Source organism: Papaver somniferum, chromosome 6 (genome assembly GCF_003573695.1).
Source record: "Papaver somniferum cultivar HN1 chromosome 6, ASM357369v1, whole genome shotgun sequence".
Lineage (NCBI taxonomy): Eukaryota > Viridiplantae > Streptophyta > Magnoliopsida > Ranunculales > Papaveraceae > Papaver > Papaver somniferum.
In genome coordinates this window covers 110,013,535-110,036,768 of record NC_039363.1, presented here as the reverse complement: position 1 = coordinate 110,036,768, position 23,234 = coordinate 110,013,535, and the positions used below count along the sequence as shown (strand labels likewise).

The 23,234-nt window shown below is 41.6% G+C and overlaps 1 long non-coding RNA gene across 1 annotated transcript; it reads left to right on the top strand.

The window, feature by feature from the left end:
* The first annotated feature begins 7,574 nt into the window (after positions 1 to 7,574).
* LOC113288827 lies at positions 7,575 to 9,995 on the top strand. Its single transcript, XR_003330720.1, has 2 exons — positions 7,575 to 8,171; positions 8,644 to 9,995. It is a non-coding gene; the product is annotated as an uncharacterized LOC113288827 (long non-coding RNA).
* Positions 9,996 to 23,234: the final 13,239 nt, after the last annotated feature.

Genomic DNA, 23,234 nt, shown 5'->3' with positions numbered 1-23,234 from the left:
CTCGTCGATAGAGGAGAGTAATCCAATTAGGTGAAATCTTTTGTGTTGCCTTAATTTAAAGTCTTCTTTGGGATCTAGAATTTTTTATTAGTAGTAACTGTGGGAAACTAAACTGTATTGTCATTTTATATTTCGATTATTGATTTGATTGACTAACAGTATAGTTATCCTTGGTAGATCAAACTTATTTACTCCATGTTCCTTCTCTTTTGGTAAAACGCCGATCAAGTTTTTTTAAGGATTGACTATTTCAAATCTATTTTGATTCGATATCTGAAGATAGAACTAGTAATCATCCAACGCTAACAGACTATGTTCTATGTGTGATAGATCATTAGTAAGAATCAAGTTGTTTGTGCAGGTGATACTTTGAAGATTGAAGACTTTTTGTTTTTAGTATTCTGATCTTTGTGATACTTTGTGCACACTTGATTCTCTGGGATCTAATATGCAGTTTATTTCGATAAACTTCATATTTGTGGAAAGATCAGGAAAATTTATTTTCCTTATAGAATTGTTTAATTACAGCTTGATGAATGAGACATTATTTATATAACATTTGTCTTGGTATTGATCTTTGACCAAAGGAGTTTATATAAACGGAAGATATCTGACCATTGTCGATATTGGGAGGTACACATTAAGGTGGTTACTAGAATAGGTTAGTCATTTAGTGTTTTGGGTTACATTCCAATGGAATTGGGAAGAAGAAGTCTTCAGAACATGTGAAGTGACTTGAGATACTGAGCTCAATATTGGGATTCATGTGCATAGACCAGATTGGTTGCAAGTGCATGTATAATGAAGAACTGAGTAACTAGAACTGGTTACTTGGTCTCAGTTATATAAAGTTGCAGTAGTCAGTTTATATAGCGGCTTAATTATGAGAGTAGTCAAAAAGAGACTAACAAAAAGTATTTTTACTATTTCCGAATAAAGGTTTTTTTAATTATAAAAGCATTGTTCCTCTACTCGTATGCTTGAAGGACGTTGGAATCGAAATATTTTTGGTGTACTTGGTACCCTCATCTTTTCGTGGAACTCTCCAATGTGTATTGTTTCATGAAACAAAGAGAAAAACCTTGTGACAGATCGGAAATTTACGCCTAATTGGACAGGATGCGATGTTCATAACTCCCTAATGCATCACTCTGACGCTCGTGACCGGGCCATAATATTTTAATTTATGTCAGGATAATGCACGTCTACTTGCATTTGTAAGTATGCTTAGAAAGAATTATCCCTTGTACTTAGATTCCACACCATTCCAAAATATCCTTGTTATGCGAAGGGTATAAATTCAAAAAGGATAATGGCGATGCATTCGTGCATGCATCACTAGCTTCTGAGTCCTGTCCAGGCATATGGTAATGCCTTAGACTTGCACATAGGTCATTGCAAGCCTATTTTCTCTTTAACACTTAGCTTATGCTTTGTTGAAAGCATGCAATGATCTTGATTGTGACCAGGGTGCATCATAAAGACTCATGTCGTACTTTCCTTGCATTATCCTTGTGATGCCAATGGATTATGCGTGGAATACACTAACTTATATAACGATATAGCTTACTTTCCTGTCCATGTCCAATGCGACATTGGTGCATTCCTACGTCGAACGAATTGATAGGAAGTAAGAGTATCCAAGGAATGGACTGCAACTTGCCTCATCAAGTACGGCAACAATCATCTATGGCATCGCAATGCATAGCCAGATGATATGAGTTTCCAAAGTGTCACAATCACCTCGCAATTATATGATATGAGCGACAAGGTGCTGGACCATCAATTTTACAACTCATTGTGGATGCCTACGTACCCTACGGATAATGGATCAAGCACATATCGTAGTCCATCAGTTTAACAACTAGCAACTTAAGCCAACTCGTTTGCAAGTTCGCGGCCAAGCAATGCCTAGTCCCTATAGACCAAAGGGCCCTTTGAAAATAATGTGCAAAAATATGCATGATTGGCCTTTCCTTCGTGTTGCACTATGGTGGTGCATTACTAGTTCGTAACGCCGCAACAATGATACCTAAACATCATAAAGATTTCTTGGCTAAACCACGCACCACAATGATGTCTCGACATCATACATGCTTTACTGGCTAAGCTATGAAGCTTAAGGCACATTCTTCTTAATGTACCTCCAACTAACTACCCTCCTTATATATGTATTATTAACGTTTCTACAAATAAAAGTTGGGAAAAACTTGACATGCTTGCTTCACTATTCATGATCGTTGACATGTATCATTGAAAAATGAGCCATGATGGATGTATTTTTGTCTATGGTACATAGGAAAACTTTGAGTGTTACACCATGATGGCGCAAATTTTCACTTGGACAGCCACCATTGGCTGGTGCACCATGATGGTGCAGTATTCCCTAAGGCCAATATAGCCTACGTAATGCGCCATAGTGGCGCGATATTGGCCTTGAGCCAATGTTCCTATTACCACGAAACGTAAGCTTGATATTAAGCTTTATCTCATGAAATGGAGAACCTTTGAGCATGTGCCATGCGAAAAGTATGGGTGTTACAAAATTTTATCAGATAAAGGTCAATCATGATCCTAGCCATCACCTGCCACAAGAAAAAGACTAAAACCGAAATTACTTATAGAAAATAAATCTATATTAGTATATGTAACTCACATATGAGTTAAATCACCATCATCTTCTTATGATTTTTGATATAGCAACTCAAAAGGTTAGATATGAAAATTTGTTACAAATCTAAGGTAATAAACATAAGAAAATAAGCCAAATATGAGACCGAAACTTAGATTGTTAAACCCTAAGTGTATCTCATACAATTTGAAAGCAACAAAAATAAATTTGTAAAATGGAACGAGCTTTGCAATTATAACTATTAAAAGAATAATACAAGAATTTACAAATAAAAACTTATCCTAAACTTTTATTGATAGTATCAAATAGACAAAAATATAGATATTAATCAATAATCTGACTATTCTATTTTGGTAAAGTTATTTCTTGAATTTCTTGAATCATGCTTGATCTTGAACGTCTTTCACCTTCCCATAATCTGATAATAATGTCAGATAATCCCTGAGCAGTTTTTGGATCTTTTCTGGCAACATATGCTAACTGTGATCGCGTTCAGTTTCGAAGCCGATTTGTCTAAACAAAAAGATTTTCTTTTTTTTCTTCTTCAAAAGTCAAAGAGGTCGAGTCAGAACTTACTTGATTCTTCTTATGCTTCTCAAGCATCTGCTGCTGGATAATTCCTTCTGAGACAGTCTTGAAAATTATCGGATCACGAAAATGATTTGCATTCCTACGTTTACAGAGTTTGGTAATGAGACATGGAAAAACTAGCTACATTTCTTTTCACAACAACAATCTTAATCATTTGACTAATGACAATACCACAAAAGTCCATTTTCTTGCCATTTTCCAATAGAAGGTAGAGATATCCAGCAAAATCCTTGTCCCAATATGACTTATCTCTTGCACTTGCGAATAATATGGCGTTGGCTAGTTTTTCAAAAACCCTTAATTCAAAAGCCAATTCATCTGTTGGTAATCGATTAATTTCCCAAGCAACAGTTTTTCCAATGAGACGAGTTAAAATAACAAGAGTTTCAATATATTTTCCAGTAATCAGATGATTATATTCCAAACTATAGTTGATGATTTTGGAAATTACATTATGATTGACACGAATAATACTATTACCAACAAGAGCCATAAAAGTAAGTTTCTCATGATTAATTTTGTAGATATTAGTATACAAAACCCTTACCACATCTCAGCATTGAAAAGTTTTCCCCATTCTCGATCTTGAACAAACTTCAGGTATTTTGAAACTGAAACGCATTTCTTTGAAATATTTATATTTTCATAACATGAACTATCCTAGAAGAGAGAATTTCATGTTTTTTTTTATCATGTTAGGAAAATGAATATTCTCAATATCTAAATGACCATTCTTCTTAGAGGAGAGATTCAAGATAAATTCTCCTGCAAGATTAGTAAAGTTAGGTTTTTTGGCTCTTGACTTTTTTTACCATTATTGGTAACAAAAAGCACAAAACAATAAACTATTTACTCCCTTTCGAACATAATTGAGAAAATAACTTTAGTATTAATCAAATAATAATATTAGTTGTCGAATTTGTTATTACTTTGCAATATTATGCCTTCTTTTATAGTCTTCAACGATTCTTACTATAACAAAAACTAATAAAAGAAAATCAAACTAGAACTTGGAAAATGAAATCCTAAATTAAGAAAGAAACTAAAACTAGGAAAAGGAAATCCCAATGAAAATAAAAATTGTAATAGGAAATGGAGAACTTATACTAGTGGAGCTAGGGCTAATGTAGTTGGATAACATGCCCCCTTCTTGAGGAGAACTCGAGCTCGAGTCCGGTATTGGAAAGAAGACCCCATCGCTAGGTAATAGGGTCGGAAACATCGATGGAGGTCATCACCTATCAGATACTTCGCATTACTAGTTTCTGGGAACTTTTGTATTGGCAATTGGACATTCCATTCGGCTTTGCTAGACCATAAGAAATATTATCCTTCCAATAACCAGTAATACGAGTAATGATAGTTTTGATACTTTCTTTGGAGTAAAAATATTTTTTCGTTGAAGTCAATTTTTGAACTATCGATTGATTCATAGGAGACGACCATAATACAAAATAAACATGTTTAGTTTTCCAATAAGAGGGATAATTCTCGTCATCTTTGGATAACTCTCTCTCGAGTTTAGAAAGTATTTTAGGTGTCCATCCCAACAAATAACGTACTTCGAGTACTTCCATAATCTCAATTGTTTAGGCCATAACATAAGAAAATCCAAAAACTTAACATAATTAATGTTATGAAAGTTTTACTTTGGCATAAAAAAATCTATTTGAATGGTAAAAACATTAACAACCTCAAAATAATGAACTGCATTCAAAACTATATTACCGAGTTTCTCTTGAGTATGGAGATTCTTAGCAATATAGGTAGAGCTACAGATTTTCTAGCTGGCTACATTTGGGAAGAGATTGGGTGGAAACCATACATGAAGATTTTACAACCGATTTCAGGGAAATCCTAGCTGCTGATAAGGTCCAAAAAGTCTACCAGAGAAGGAAGAAGAGAAGGAATTAGTGGGTTTGTTTAGTTTTGTTTTCTGGTTTTCTTTTCCCTGATTTTTCTTTTTTGGGCTTTTAGCCCGCAGATTGTGTCAAAAAAAAAGAAAAAAAAAACAATCTGTGATATATTTATTTTATTTATTCCTTGTAAAAATTCAGGAACATCGGAACTTTCCTCGAACACCAACAAAAAACTAGCTAAATGCATGCTACTCACTCTGTCAACAACTTGTTGGAAGCTGCTGCACCTTACCATGCTTCCATGTTAAGCAGCAACAACTTCTAGCCTTGCATAGTTGCATTGGCTCTTTCTGCCGCGACTAATATTTTCTACGGCGGCTGCTGCCCTTTATCATCACACCCAGTTGTTATATTACTTTCTATCACTTTCCAAATATTAACGTTTACGGTTTATAAAACAAACCTTGGCTCCTGCATGACTTACAAATCGATTTTTAGGTCAAAATTATTTTGTGTGCTTTTTTTGTCTTTTTTGTGATGGCAAAATATCAATATGAAATGGTTTTTATGGAAGACGACATCCAATTTTTTTTTTTGGTCAACGAGAAATAAAGCGATTGGTGAGTTGGTTAAAATCAAGTATTTGACCATCATCTATCAGATACTTCGTATTACTGGTTTCTGGAAAATTTTATGTCGGGAACTGGGAATTGGATTCGGATTTACTAGAGCAGACCACAAGAAACACTTATCCTTCTAGAAATTAGTAATAGGGGTAATAAGAGGTTTTGTACTTTCTTGGGAGTAATATTATAATTCCGTTTGAAGTCAATTCTGAACCATCCCAGTTGTGAAGACAACTGGATACCTAACACAGGCAGAATAAATAAACCAAACGATAGAGTAGACCTATTACCGCAAAGAGTACAAGAGTTGGATACCTAACATAGATAGAATAAAAAAACCAAACATCAGAGTAGACCTATTACCACAAGAAGTACAAGAGCTAATAAGTAATGAAGGGTCATGGAACATTGGGAAACTAGATGGATTCTTCTTGCCAGAAATAAAGGTAATTTTTTTAGCTATTACTCTGAATATGGAGAAGAGAGACAGAATTAGATGGAAACATAATAGATACGGGAATTTCACGACTAAAAACATCTATAATTTCCCCCTTCAGTCAAAATTCAGATAATTAGGAGATTATTGATTTTCCTTGGAATGAATTGTGGAAGTTGCAAGCAATCCCGCGGACTAGACTATTTATTTGGAAACTAGTTCAAAAAGAGCTTCCAACCACTAGCAGATTAGCAGCTCATAACTCTGAAATCTCAGATGAGTTCCCTCTATGTAATAACCAAGCGGCATGTATTCAGAAAATGCCTCTTTGCTAGATCGATTTGGTTTGGTTGCTCTATGGATGTCGTTAACTCGCAAATTAACGCAAACTCCATTATCAAGTGGGTGGAAAGTTGGCTAATAGATCCAAGATTTTCGCAATATTGTGTGCAGATTGCAACCATCCTATGGTTTATTTGGAAACACAGATGTGAAGTGGTGTTTAGGAAAACTTTTCCAGTTCCAACTTCTTTGATTCAACAAATCAAGAAGTTCATCCAATCCTCACCAGACAATACCCAGAAGAAAAAAAACAAAGATATTCAACAAAAGAGTTCGTCTAAACATTATTGGAATAACTTATAGATTGGATAATATTCACAGATGCGTCTTTCAGTAAAGAGAACTTATCCATGGGATCTGCTTTTATCCTATATTCGGTCGACCAAGAAGCTTTTATGCATTTATCCGCAGGTTCTGATTGGGCTTCTTCGGCTTTGCACGCAGAAGCAAAAGCTCTACTAAAACCACTATTTTGGCTAAAAGACAATCTTCTCTCTAGCGTTTTTATTTTTACAGATTGTAAAGTGCTAGCGGATTCCATCAACAAAAAAGGATTAGATATTTCTTGGACAGCAGAGAATACTATAGAAGAAATTTTATCTGATCTAGGAAAATTACCACAAGCTAAGGTAAGGTTTATAAACACAGTTCACAATGCATCAGCAGATTCGGTAGCTAAAGAAGCAAGGATCAGAATACTACAACACATGTCAAAGCATTTGCAACAACAAGTGTAATTGTAGACCTTCTGTATTATATTGCTTAGCTAATATAATTATTTTTTCTATACAAAAAAAAAATCGAACCATCAATTGATTCATAGGAACCCCGAATTTGTTTTTCCATAATAGGGATCATTCTCGTCATATTTTAAACTTGTCATGCACCCACTACTGTATTGGAGTGCCCATATCTTGTTAGTGTCAGTATCTAATATTAGTTGTTGGGGGTAGTATTTAACTTAAAGAGTGGGTGCGTGTATCAATTGTAAGGATGGCTTAGATGTAACAATCTGGTGGGATTGTAACCGATAGATGTTAGGTTAGATTGTTTCTAGCTTTATAAGCGGAAGAGTCTGTAATGAAGATTTTATCAAATTGAAATTAGAACTTTGTTTTTAGGCTGTGTTCTTCGTGAACCAGAGAGACTTGATTCACGAGAATCAAGAGAGATTCATCCTCAAATTATTTACCCAACCTTGTCATTGTACTTGGTACATGACAATTGGTATCTAGAGCCGTTTCGATCCATGTAGTTACCGAAAGCTACACCACTGCAGCTGAAAGCTTTGGAGAATGAAGATAAAGCAAGACAGGAATTATATAAGTTTTATGACTTATATCGGTTTCATTTTGAAGAGAATAATTCTCAAACTCGAGAATACTATCTTCAGAAGTTTGGAAAGCTCATGGATAGAGCAAGGCAGAAGTATATATTGATACTTTTCATTCGGGGTACTACATCGATTCCTCCTGCTGTCGGTGAAGAAGAAGATGATTCTCTAGACGAGTTGATTCCTTCGTTTTTATTCGATGAAGAAGGGGATGACTCAAATAATGAGTTGACTTCTCAAATTGCAGAGATTACAAAAACTAGAGTTCAATCAATTTCTTCTGCTGTTGACAAGGAAACCGATTATCAAAGTTGTCGTGATGATATAACAAGGAAAAATCAGATCGAATTTTGTGAGTATTTTAACATTATTCTCAATTCTTCTCATAATATATTTGTTCGTGGAAAATAGAAATTGCAAGTTAATTCTAAGTTGGATTTTTATTTTATCGGGGGTTTGAAATTTTTGGGTAGATTTTTTAAGAAATTTTTTCAAGAAGGGGTTAATAAGAATGGTACTTACCAGCTTCATTGTTTACTGCTTCAATTGCGGGTATAATAGCTAATAATGATGATGTTGATACTGTTAGAAGTTTGGATGTAGATGTTTATTTCTATCTTTATTTTGCTTCTACTTGTTCTGTATTTGATCCAGGAAAGAGGATCGGTGGGTTAGGGTTAATTGATGATTACAATGGGAGATTTTTTTTAATGAGATTGTTCTAAAACATGGGTATCGATTCAAATTATTATTTATGGATTCATTTGCATTTGTGTTACTTGGAAATGGTGATAGTGGTGTTGGTTTTGATCAATTTCTTACAGATTATATGCCAGCAAATCCGCTCTTTCACCAACTGACTGGGGACACGACTTCAACTGGTAATTTTATATTATTCCATTACCATCCTCTTATGATGCCTCCTTCGTTAATCAGAAGTGATTTCAGACTTTTAAGAAGGGCGTTATGTTTGCATTATTGAAAACTTGCACATGTTCTCTATGGAGTTCTTACTATTCTAGAGGAAGTTGAAATGAATACAGATCTAAATGAGCTAATGCTGTTAGTTTCCTTGTGGTGGAAATATGCACATATCATATTTCCACCATATGAGCGGAGATGTAAGATATATATTCGAATGTTGTTTGATCGAGGTAACAGGTATGTTCCTGGATTATTAGCGAGCTACTTGGCAAGTTATAGCAGGGCAAAAGTTCTCTTAAGAATGAGAGCAGATCATCTCAAAACTGTTGAATCCGATTTCCCAATTGCACTATTGTTGGTGGTCTTACTGAAATGGAAGGGTGCAACAAATGGTGATGCTCATCTCAGTGGAATGCTTATGTGTAATTATGGTCATGTTGAGACCTTTGATGGCACGACAACAAGATCAATTTTCATGGAATTCGTTACTTCCGTTTTTCTCCTAGTAATCACAGGTGTAGTGAGAATATGTATCCAAGTTCTTGAGCAATTAAAGGGTAAATTGTGGTTTACCGTCAAGTATGTTTCTCCTGGTGAACTTTTGGAAGCTAGACCAGTAGCGGAGAGGCTACATCATCTCTATATATAAGATTAAGGCTGAGAAGGCACGAGGTATTTCTTTGGGTGCCTACCAGAAGGGAAATGATGAAGATAGAACACTTGTCGACCTCAGGGAAATGAGCAAACAAATGTCAGGTCCCCATGTTATTTATACAGCAGGAGCTGCTACCTGGTGTTGTCACGTTCCTGTTCCTTGGCAGTTAGTTGGTCAGTTGATGACTGGACTGGTGTTGACATGCTTAAGTATACCACAAAGCATCCAACAGTAATGTGGCAAGTTATATATCCATGTGTTGTCAGTGTTAACTCTCTTATCACTCAAGATGATTCAATTGACTTTCATCCTTGAGGACAAGGATGTTTTCAAGAGGAGTGGAACATCATGTACCCGCTATTGTATTGGAGTGACCATATCCTATTAGTGTCAGTATCTAGTATAAGTTGTTGGTGGTAGTATTTAACTCAAAGAGTGAGTGCGTTTATCAATTGTAAGGATGAATTAGATGTAACCATCTGGTGGGATTATTACCGTAAGATGTTATCTAGGTTAGACTGTTTCTAGATTTATAAGCGAAAGACTCTGTAATGAAGAGTTTATCAAATTATTAATCAAATTGGAACTTTGTTCTTAGATTGTGTTCTTCGTGAACCAGAGAGGCTTGATTCGCGGTAACCAAGAGAGGTTTATCCTCAAATTATTTACCCAACCTTATCATTTTACTTGCTACATGACAAAACTCGCCCTCGAGTTTAGCAATATTGCAAGCGTCCATCTCAACGAACAGTATACTTCGAGTGCTTTTGTAACTTCAGTTGTTTAGGCCTTAAAATAAGAAAATCCAAAAACTTAACATAACTAATCATATGAAAGTTTGACTTTGGCATGACAAAATTGATTTGAGTAGTAGAAACGTCAAAAAATCTCAAATTAATGAACTAGATTCAAACTACATTATCGAGTTTCTCTTAAGTTCTTAGCAATATAGGTAAAGGTGACAAGAGTTGCAGAATAAGGGGATTGTGGACGTTTGAATTTAGCAACACTATAAATCTCTTCATTGCCCTTATCATATTCTTCATCCAAGATAAGTACTTGGGAAGTTAGCGTTGTTGTAGGATCTTCAAAACATGGATCAGTATCAATATACTTTCTTTTATATTTCTCTATAACGCGATCCAATATCTCATTGAGCTTTTTTCGTGAACCATGCAATTTTTTTCTCATCCTATGTTTTAATGGTATTTGTTGGATATGATATTGAACATAAGAATTACGTGATCTCATTAAACGATGCAATGCCTTGACGAAAATTCAACCTATGCATACTTTCATTATAAACAACACCTAAACTCGAAAACCATGATTCACCCAATAACACATGAAAATTATCCATAAAAGATATATCACGGTTGTTAAATCATAACTCGGTTGAACCCACCAAACGTTGGTATGTCAAGTTTGGTTGTCATATTTTAGTGAATCAAAACTCAGTTTAAGAGTCGTTTGATTATTGTTGATGGTGGTTTTTAGCTTAGGATTAAAATCGTAAAACCTTACATCTGACATGATGTCACTACAACCACTAGCGCATTTATTGAATCATTCAACATACCTGCGTAAGAATTACCAGGGTACCTTTTTTTTTATATACATGTGTCATGTTCCACGGCAGAACCCTTAGTATTGACCGACATCATCTTCGTATATACCAAACCCTAATTCGCATGCTACCGCGCCAAGGCATGCGAACCATGCCAGCCGCACCACTGTTCCAATGGCAAACCATGCCAGCTACATCTCCGCGCCAAGGCATGCCAACCATGCCAGCCGCACCACTGTGCCAATGGCAAACCATGCCATCCACATCTCTGCGCCAAGGCATGCCAACCATGCCAGCCGCACCACTGTGCCAATGCAAACCATGCAAGCCACGTCTACCGCGCCAAGGAGTGCCAACCATGCTAGCCGCACCATGCGCCAATGGCATGCCAAACCCTTGGCCCCACCATGCCATGCCAACCGCACCTTGCCTTGGCCCCAACCATGCTAGCCGCATCATGCGCCAATGGCATACCAAACCCTTGGCCCCACCATGCCAAGCCAACCGCGCTTTGCCTTGGACCCAACCATGCTAGACGCACCATGATCCAATGGCATGCCAAATCCTTGGCCCCACCATGCCAAGCCAAACGCACCTTGCCTTGGACCCAACCATGCTAGCCGCACCATGCGCCAATGGCATGCCAAACCCTTGGCCCCACCATGCCAAGTGAACCGCGTCTTTCCTTGGCCCCAACCATGCTAGCCGCACCATGCCAAGCCAACCGAACCTTGCCTTGTCCCCACCATGCCAAGCCGTCCGTACCAAACCCTTGGCCCCACTATGCCAAGCCATATGCGACATTGGCCTTGGCCCCACCATTCCGGCCTTCCCTAGGCAACTACCAAAACGAAGGCGTGCGACGATCAACGACCACCCTTCCATCTTAGATGCAAATCCTAACCGTCCAAGGTCGCCAAACAACGCATGGTAATCTTTGGCCCAAAACTCTAGTTTTGGCCACGCCATACCGCGCCAAGGCATGCCATGCCACATGTGCCAATGGCATGCCAACCACCTTGTCGCGCCATACCATGCCGGCCTTCCCCATGCGGCTACCAAAACGAAGGCGTGCGACGATCAACGACCACCCTTCCATCCTGGATGCAAATCCTAGCCGTCCAAGGTCGCCAAACAACGCATGGTAACCTTTGGCCCAAAACCCTAGTTTTGGCCACGCCAAACCCTGCCAAGGCATGCCATGCCACATGTGCCTATGGCATGCCAACCACCTTGTCGCGCCACACCGTGCCGGCCTTCCCCATGCGGCTACCAAAACGAAGGCGTGCGAAGATCAACGGCTACCCTTCCATCCTAGATGCAAATCCTAGCCATCCAAGGTCGCTAAACAACGCATGGTAACCTTTGGCCCAAAACCCTAGTTTTGGCCACGCCAAACCGCGCCAAGGTATGCCATGCCACATGTGCCAATGGCATTCCAACAACCTTGTCGCGTCATACCATGCCGGCCTTCCCTATGCGGCTACTAAAACGAAGGCGTGCGACGATCAACGTACACCCTTCCATCCTACATGTGAATCCTAGCCGTCCAAGGTTGCCAAACAACTTATGGTAACCTTTGGCCCAAAACCCTAATTTTGTCCATGCCATTCCGGCCTTCCCTATGCGGCTACCAAAACGATGGACTGCAACAATCAACGACCACTTTTTCATCTAAGGTGCAGATCTTAGTCGTCCAAGGTTACCAACTAACGCATGGAAACCTTTGGCCCTAGTTTGGTCGCGCCTAAACAATGCCAAAATCCTAACTTTCGGCCGCGCCTAAACTAGGCCATATTAAAGCCATACTGATCATGCTTTCATGCCACTGGCTACCAAACGAAGGGTTGCAATAATCAACGGCTACCTTTCCTCTTAAGATGCAAAATCTCGACCGTTGAAGGTCACCACCGAGCCGGCAATTCTCCTAAGATCAACTTTCCAGAAAACAACAACGTGCTACATGCTTTCCACGAAAACACTCGAGACATCAATGCATGTCACAAACTGAGGGATGCTCATTGGGTATTGGTTTGGCGGTTTACAGCGTGAGGCGTACACTACACCCGTTATAAGAAAGTGTCATAAGGATGAGGCGATTATTAAATACAGGGAGTAATGGTGAAACGCTTTCTTTTATGGAACATCAATTCCAGGAGTTACCGGTTACCACCTCCTCCCATTTACTCACCCGTTTTCCATTTCTTAATGAGACCAGAGTACGTTTCACTTCGACTTGTATAAATAGGCATTACCTATTTCCACCGAAAACAAGTTCTGGTCAGGATCATACAACAATCATAAAACGTTTGCTAGCTTTCCCATCTGTTAGCTTCCCACTTTCTGATACAAGTCACAAAACAACTACTCTACCAGAATCAAGTATTCTGGTCTCAACACTCTCTTCGCTTCCCTCCCCAAAACCAACCCTTCTCCTCCATTTTGTGACCGAAGCAAGTCTGGAACGGCCATTTATTGGTTTAGGCCAGACTTATACAGATTGATCTCTCGAATCTAAAGTACTCCCTTGCAGTACATTGTTTAGGGTTTAGATTTGTTTCTCACCCATATCACACGAAATTACCAAAACCAGCAGAAACTGTTTTCACCCTCAAACAATTGGCGACCACAGTGGGAGATTGGTCTTTCGGTTACAATGTCAATTTTCAATCCTCGATCTCATACTTCGACCCGGACGTCAGGACGTTAAAAGCAAACAATCCACCCAGGGATTGACGACTCGATTATCAAGTGACTCAGGGACGACTGGGGACTTTTCACAATTGTGGTGCTTCTCACAAAACTCGGACTTGCACCTGACTCATTTTTCGTTAGCAGATCCAAAAAATCGAGTAAGTCTTGCCTAGACAAAATACATGGTTTACTATTTCAAGTTTTCACGGGAATGATAAAACTGATATCCATGTTATGTTTCATCCCATATCATCTACCGACACACAACTTTCACGGTTCCGTATCTTCCCTGGGATGTTTGTGTCACTTACAATCATAACCAAAAACGGCATCATCCTAAAACAGTTCATCCCGAATAATAATCCAAAACCCTTATATGTAACACATGTCTATCAACCCAAAAATCCAGAAAATCAAAACCATAAAGCCAGGTGTTTCATTTACCTTTCAAAAAATAAAACGAAACAAAAGAATTTCAGAAGACAGAAGTGCATTCAAAGGAATCCATTCAACGGTGTTTTGCTCTTCTCGAAGAAGGCGTCCTTCGTCATTTGGAGGACCGCCTGTTTCAGCTCCAACCCTTTGGACAGCTTTTCGACCTCCGCTTCTTGTTGTTTGACCACGTCCTCAGAAGTACCTTCGGTTACCTTGGCCTGCAACTTTTGGATCTCAGAAAAAACCCTAACGCCCAGTTCCTCGTGGAATCAGTCACCTACCCGTACGTACCTACTTTGCATTATAATGATTATCAGTCACTATTCATGAGGTAGTTGATGCTACTACAGTGATATTCAAAGAGAAGAAAAACATTTCTACAGATTCATGGAAGGCATACCTATGGCTAGGATTTTACCCAAAACAAGAAAACAAATTGAAACAGAAACGCTGGAGTACATAGCTGGAATACGCTTGCCCACTTTATTGCTACCGCGCTACCGCTAACACCAGGACGTGAGAACAAAGATATGAGATAAAAAGGAGAGCCAACCCCTTTCATACACATAACACTTTTGAAATTTGAATAAGGAAACGATTTCCTATTTGAGATACGTATGGAAAGAGGAAACTGGTCCCGCAATAACAAGTATGCGCCACGCCAAGCTAGCGTCGTGCCAAGCCAACGTCGTACCAAGCCAACAGTCCGTGTCATGCCCAGCCAACAGTACGCACCATAACAAATCCAAGCCAGCGTCCACGCCAAGCCAGCGCCCATTCCAAGACGATCCAGCGCTATCAGCTTGCATCTTTCCAGCGCCAGCAGCTTGCATCCTTCCAGCGCTAACAACTTGCATCTTTCCAGCGCCAGCAGCTTGCATCCTTCCAGCGTTGCCTTTTGAACTCCCAGTAGAAGGGAATCAGCAATCTAATTTCATCACACGTAAAGATCAGGAACGACTTCTCCAAAATCGAAGCAAAGAAAATCAGCAACCCCCCTGAGTTCACAAAGACTCTTCCTGTCAGGAGCCGCATGATTTCCGGGGACTTCGCCCACAAAATCATGCAGTCTATGATGAAACACTTATGTGAGATTCTGTAGGCATAGCGTCAAGACATATTCGCATCCCTCAACCGCACTGCATCAAGGAAGCAGCTTTTTCCAACCATAGAAGCCGTTCCCAAACCCCAACCTCTCCTGGAAAGCACGATTGATAGATGGAACTGGGGACTCCTAACCATTGTTCGCTTGAAGGGTGTCCGGTTTGACAGCACACTGATTAACGTAGCCGCTCCGCTTTAACGTTTGCTCCAACAGCCGCTTCACTTCAACGTCCTCCTGCAGCGGCTCCGCTTCAACGTTCGCTCCGACAACCACTCCGCGTCAACGCTCTCTTAATAAGCCGCTCCGCTTCAGCGTTGTCTCCATAAGATGCTCCAGAAACCGAAGCTGAAGCTTCAGAGTTTGGCTCCTTAAGTTTCAACATCCTTTCCAAGAGCCAAAGCTGCTTCAACGCCGTTTCTTCCTGCAAAGGGTCGTACCACCATGCTCCCCATGTCAAGGATCATGATCACAGCCAGACAACCTTCGTAGTTATGACCACCTTTTGATCCATCTCGCCAAAACTCGTGATCATGGACAGTTTGCTAGCTTATGCGTCCAGCCAATCCTTTTACTTCCATGGATTCCCATGCAATTCCAGCCAACCTACTTTGTTACCACGACAATGTAGTCTCTTCTGATTACATATGCTACCAAGAACTGTTGCCGCTCATTTGTTGATACCAGCCAGAGCTTCACCACAGCAGTAATCACTACAAAAGTAACATGTACTCCTCCATATTTTAAGTTCCACGTGGAAGAAGTAACAAAATCACCAGTACGAACGCACGATGGTGATGTCTTTATCATGGTCAACCCACTGACCATACAAGATGGAAACATGTAAAACATACTTGGGGACTGAGGATATACACGGAATCCCTTCACTGTCAAAGCTCAGAAGACACGTTCAACCAAAAGGTTATAGCCACAACAAGGTCATCTACTCTTCAAGGGTGCAGCGCAAGAAAATCATCACCTATCTGTCCAAAAGACGCCTTCAACACTTTACAAGGCCGCGGAGGATCCCAAGCCTGCTCAGAGGAAAACAACTTCAGAAACTGAAGAAAAATGTGACTAGGGACTGGTCATCGCAGTCCATCCCGACGACCATCAAAGACTCATGAGATAACTCCATAGACGCGGTTGAAACATTTTCTTGAATAAACATAGGGAGCCATGATAAACAACATAAGTCTCTCATTCCTACCACTTTACTATCCAGGATATTTCATCATGTGATATTCTGATCACCCCAAAGTCATATCCAGAAGAGTATGATAAGCTTATATCAAATCCCGTGGACGTGGGTTCAAGGTGATGCAATGAAAGTAGGCTACACATGGGGACTACCAACATGGGACGCCTTCACTCCCCTCAACCAGGTTATTTCTGATTTCAACATCATCACTGTCAAAGTTTTACGAGCCGCAGGAATTTCTCAACATGAAGCCGTACAAGTGCACCGAAGACTCCAAATGCACGCCACAAAGATATATTCACATATTTGGCCAATCCATCGGATCTAACAAAATCATAACTGGGGACTACTCACCACATCCCATTCCACACGATAGTCCAAGATTCGGAAGATGGTTCGAAGGATGCCACTTGGAACCAATTACTTGAAGACTTGATAATAGCACATCGCCAACGAAACGTCTCCAAACTCATCTATTTCATCTAGTGTCTCCGGAAGATTTCGACCAATACAAGCACCCACAATATATTGTCATCGCGATCAGAGGGTCCAGGCACTGAACAACCTAAAATCAAGGATGGACCAAAAACTCAACCACATCCATCCGTCCCAAGAATGCAATGGAGTTTGATAAATTTTGGAATCCACTGGAGAGACACTGCAGACAAAAGCACGGATCCGGACGAGCAACAGAAAACAGAAGAAGGTCAATATCTCTTTTCATGCGGACGGAGTTTCTAAAGTTTGAAAAAAAATAAATATTCCTTCTTGCTCCATGAAACGGATGACTGGGCGCGACTATGCCACCTCGGGCCCGCAACATCCCTCCTAGGTTCTTCCTGAATTTTACTGTCGAGCTATTTTCACCTCTCGAACAAGCTCAAACCCTAAATATCCCAAGTAGGGAGATAGGAAATTCTTTTCCGTTCAGAATGGAGGGGAGGACCGTCACAATTCGAGTTCGTACGAGAATTCTACAGCGATTCTAGTAAAGGGCGCTAATTAGGGTTTCGGCATGCCAAACCCTAATTCAGACAAAGTTGCCATCATCCCATGAAAATGAAGCCAGTCGTCATCCTTCCACGGAACTGAAGCCAGTCGTCATCCTTACAAGGAACTCAAGCTAGCTCCACTCCAAGCCGAGAAACGCAAGCAGCTCCATTTCAAGATGACCAATGCTGACGGCTCCCATTCCAAGCCGACCAACGCCTGCGGCTCCTATTCCAAGCCGACCAATGCCTGTGGCTCCCATTCCAAGCCGACCAACGCCTGCGGCTCCCATTCCAAGCCGACCAACGCCTGCGGCTCCCATTCCAAGCCGAGCAATGCATGCGGCTCCAATTCCAAGACGACCAATGCCAGCGGCTCCGCTCAAGCCGCACCAACACCGACAACTCGCTAATCTAGCACCTCCGCATTCCCTAGCCCAGCCAAGATGACGCGTGACCAAGCCAAGCCGACAGTCTGCATCTCAACCAGCAACCGCCTCTACCATTTCAAGGTCTAGCCAGCAACACCACGAGTAGAATTTACGCAAGGCCGCCAATACAAGAATCACGAATTCTTCTTACCTCTCGAAAAAGTTTAGTCGGGTCTTCCTGACCATCTTTTCGTGACTTGCCATATCGATTTTGTCCTGTCCTGTCACCATCTTATGCTTATTTCGCAACAATGCTCATGTTCCGAGCTAAGTAGGGGACTTAATATTGATGGTGGTTTTTAGCTTAGGGTTAAAATCGTAAAACCTTACATATGACTTGACGTCAATACAAGCACTAGCGAATTTATTGAATCATTCAACATACTTACATAAGAATTACCAGGGTACCTTTTTTTTTATATACATGTGTCATGTTCCACGGCAGAACCCTTAGTATTGACCGACATCATCTTCGTACATACCAAACCCTAATTCTCATGCTACCGCGCCAAGTCATGCCAACCATGCCAGCCGCACCACTGTGCCAATGGCGAACCATGCCAGCCACATCTCCGCGCTAAGGCATGCCAGCCGCACCATTGTGCCAATGGTAAACCATGCCAGCCACATCTCCGCGCCAAGGCATGCCAACCATGCCAACCGAACCACTGTGCCAATGGAAAACCATGTCAGCCACATCTCCGTGCCAAGGCATGCCAACCATGCCAGCCGCACCAATGTGCCAATGGAAAACCATGCCAGCCACATATCCGCGCCAAGGCATGCCAACCATGCCAGCCGCACCACTGTGCCAATAGCAAACCATGTCAGCCACGTCTCCGCGCCAAGGCATGCCAACCAAGCCAGCCGCACCACTGTGCCAATGGCAAACCATGTCAGCCACGTCTACCGCGCCAAGGCATCCCAACCATGGTAGACGCACCATGCGCCAATGGCATGCCAAACCCTTGGCCCCACCATGCCAAGCCAACCGCACCTTGCCTTGGCCCCAACCATGCTAGCCGCACCCTGCGCCAATGGAAGGCCAAACCCTTGGCCCCACCATGCCAAGCCAACCGCGCCTTGCCTTGGCCCCAACCATGCTAGCCGCACCATGCGCCAATGGCATGCCAAACCCTTGTACCCAACATGCGAAGCCAACTGCACCTTGCCTTGGCCCCAACCATGCTAGCCGCACCATGCGCCAATGGCATGCCAAACCCTTGGCCCCACCATGCCAAGCCAATCGCGCCTTGCCTTGGCCCCAACTAGAGCTGGTAAACATGCGGGACGGGGCTGGCTTTTTACGGATTACACGGTACGGGTTAACACGGTCCAAAGCTTGCGGGTTGATATTCTTCACGGGTCGTCATTTCTACAACCCGCACCCGTAACGGGTAAAGCTTGTGGGCTCACGGGTTACCCGACTTGTTTAACTAAAGTTAAAATTAAAGCCTAATTAAGTTAATTCGTGGACATGTTTAAGCTTTGACCATCTTCAATCTCTATTCAACACAAAAATCAAATACAAATCATTCATTTTCAACACAAAAATCAAATACAGATGAAAGATCTATTACAACTCTTAACAGATTTCCTCATAAGCAGCTTCATTACCAGCATCTCAAGCTGTCTAACCAAATCAGATAAACATCAAAACCCCTTGCCATAGCTCAACCACATACGAATATAAATTATCCTCCCTTCCGCCACTATCAACCTGAACTCAAGACTACCAGTAACCATAACCATTCTCTATCAGTAAATTGGCTAGCTTTGGCAATGGCTCATACTGAAATCAACAATCAAGTAAAATGGTCACCTCGTATTCGACTGCCAATGGTTGGAAATACCACAAATCAACACTCAAGTACCTGAAAACAGACAACATCAGGGGAAAACATGATTTTGGAAACAACAAATGATATAGAACTCAAACCTGATTTTCGAAACAACAAATGAAATTGAACGCATATGTTTGCTGAAATTGCTCGAATTCATTAACAACAACAGCAACAATAGCAGTTGTAATTCTTAAAAACCCTAATCTCTTCATGAATCGATCAAACCCTGAATTCTTGATTCAAAACAGTTCAAACCCCTTAAATCATATAAAACCCATCTCCAATTTTATCCCAGAACTTCATTTTCTCTGATTTATCCACCTTCTTCAGTTCATCTCGATTTCATCAGACTCAACCAAATTCGCCTTTTCTTCATTGCTTTATTTCACTTAACAGTGTAATTAAATTTAACCTTAACTCTCTGTATAGGGGAAAAGAATAAGATTAGAAGAAGAGGAAGGAAAAAGAGGTGGTGATTGCGTGGTTCTGATGGCTGTCGCGGCCGCTGATTTCACTTCACAGGGTAATTAAATTAAAACCCTAACTCTCTGTATGGAGAAGAACAAAAAGATTAGAAGAAGAAGAAGAAGAAAAAAAGAAGGAGAAAGAGGTGGTGATTGTGGTGGCTCCAATGGATGCCGCTGTGCGTGAAGAAGAAGCCCGGAAATTTTAGATTTTAGGGTTAAGAAATGGGTAAATTTCTTTATATATGAATTCACACGGGCATACGGGTATAACCCGCGAATTTACGGTCCGGGACGGGTTAGCCCGCTTTCCTACAAGCCGACATTTCTCCAACCCTAACCCGGCTTGTTTAGACACCAGCCGAACCGGGTGCGGGTTTTTTACGGGCCGGGCAAACCTGCGGGTTTTGGATTGTTTGCCAGCTCTATCCCCAACCATGCTAGCCGCACCATGCGCCAATGGCATGCCAAACCCTTGGCCCCACCATGCCAAGCCAACTGCACCTTTCCTTGGACCCACCATGCCTAGCCGTCCGTACCAAACCCTTGTCCCCACTATGCCAAGCCATCCGCGCCATTGGCCTTGGCCACACCATTCCGGCCTTCCCTATGCGGCTACCAAAACGAAGGCGTGCGACGATCAACGACCATCCTTCCATCCTAGATGCAAATCGCCGTCCAAGTTCACCAAACAATACATGGTAACCTTTAGCCAAAAACCCTAGTTTTGGCCACGCCAAACCGCGCCAAGGCATGCCATGCCACATGTGCCAATGGCATGCCAACCACCTTGTCGCGTCATACCATGTCGTCCTTCCCCTTGCGGCTACCAAAACGAAGGCGTGCGACGATCAACGGTCACCCTTCCATCCTGGATGCAAATCCTATCCGTCCAAGGTCGCCAAACAACTAATGGTAACCTTTGGCCCAAAACCCTAGTTTTGGCCACGCCAAACCGCGCCAAGGCATGCCAATGGCATGCCAACCACCTTGCCGCACCATACCATACCGACCTTCCCCATGCGGCTACCAAAACGAAGGCGTGCGACGATCAACGACAACCCTTCCATCCTAGATGCAAATCCTAGCCGTCCAAGGTCGCCAAACAATGCATGGTAACCTTTGGCCCAAAACCCTAGTTTTGGCTACGCCAAACCGCGCAAACGCATGTCATGCCACATGTGTCAATGGCATGCCAACCACCTTGCCGCGCCATACCATGCCGGACTTCCCTATGTGGCTACCAAAACTAAGGCGTGCGACGATCACCGTCCATCTTTCCATCTTATATGCGAATCCTGGCCGTCCAAGGTTGCCAAACAACGCATGGTAACCTTTGGCCCAAAACCCTAGTTTTGTCCATTCCATACCGGCCTTCCCTATGCGGCTACCAAAACGAATGCCTGCAACAATCAACGGCCACTTTTTCATCCAAGGTGCAGATCTTAGCCGTCCAAGGTTACCAGCTAACGCATGGAAACCTTCGGCCCTAGTTTGGTCGCGCCTAAACAAAGCAAAAACCCTAACTTTTGGCCGCGCCTAAACTAGGCCATATTAAAGCCATATTGATCATGCTTTCATGCCACTGGCTACCAAACGAAGGGTTGCAATAATCAACGGCTACCTTTCCTATTAAGATGCAAAATCTCGACCGTCGAAGGTCACCACCGAGCCGGCAAGTCTCCCAAGCTCAACTTGCCAGACAACAACAACGTGCTACATGTTTTCCACGAAAACACTCGATACATCAACGCATGTCACAAACTGGGGGATGCTCATTGGGTATTGGTTTGGAGGTTTACAGCGTGCGGCATACACTACGCCCGTTATAAGAAAGTGTCATAAGTATGAGGCGGTTAGTAAATACAGGGAGTAATGGTGAAACACTTTCTTTTATGGAACATCAATTCCAGGCGTTAAGGGGGTAACCACCTCCTCCCATTTTCTCACTCGTTTTCCATTTCTTAATGAGACCAGAGTACGTTTCACTTCGACTTGTATAAATAGGTGATGAGTGCTAAATAGTGCATATTTATATATATTTTTGTTGGCATTTAACTCATCTTTTGTGCATTAATTCTACATTTTATCCCATATTCTGTATTTTCATTGTTTTCAAGAATAAATATTTTTCTTACTTAATTTTGCATTTTTAGGTAACAAATAAAATCTGGATGAAGTGCGGAGCAAAAAGAGCAGAAAAGTAGTGAAAAGCCGGGAGGAATTACGCAAGGAAGCCGCGAAGAATGTTGCGCACAAGACCAAAAAGCTAGGAATGGGCTCAAGAAGGAAGAATTGTTCTTAAAGAAGATATGGGCTTGGCATACCCAAGGCCCAAAACCCTTACCCAAATCCATTTCCTTTATCCATACCCATTTCCATGAGAGCCGTCAGATTGGATCCATCTTGTCATCCAACGGTCACCTCATCATTGTGCATCAAATCCCGATGATTCCGCCCAACACTACAGCACCTAACCTAATCTAGCACCGTTGACTTCGTTGTGTTCCACATCCAACGGTCGCTACAAACTGCTTCTCTCTTAGCCGTCCGATCTACCTACCATCTCCATATCCAGCGGCTCATCTCGCCAAACATCGAACCAGATGCTCCCGCTTCACACCCTAGCACCGAATCCTATTATCCACCCAAACAACCCATCGCCCCAAAACTTCATCTCCTTCACCCGACAGTTGCAGAGCTCTGCAACTCCAGCACCTCCCCTCTCTGCCATGCCGCTGTCGCTTACACCACCATCACCTCCACAGTTCTGTCACCTCCACAGTTCTGCCACCACCACCAGTTCCATCACTGCCACTACCATCCCCAACACCCTAGCCTAGCTATTTTCTTCATCTCACAACCTCTGAAACCCTAGGTTTTGGGGTGAGTAAAATAGCTAGAAATTAGGGGACAATAGGAGAAGGAAAAGCATCAGAGAAACATCAAGAAGCATGGGTCGAGCAAATTTTGGAGTTTGGAAGCTAAATTTTGGGTAATAATTTAAACCCTAATTGTACTGTTGAGTGAGGACATTTGGGGAAAATGGGTGTAAACCCTAATTTGCTAATTTAGGTATAAATAGAACTGATGTATGAGATGTAAAACT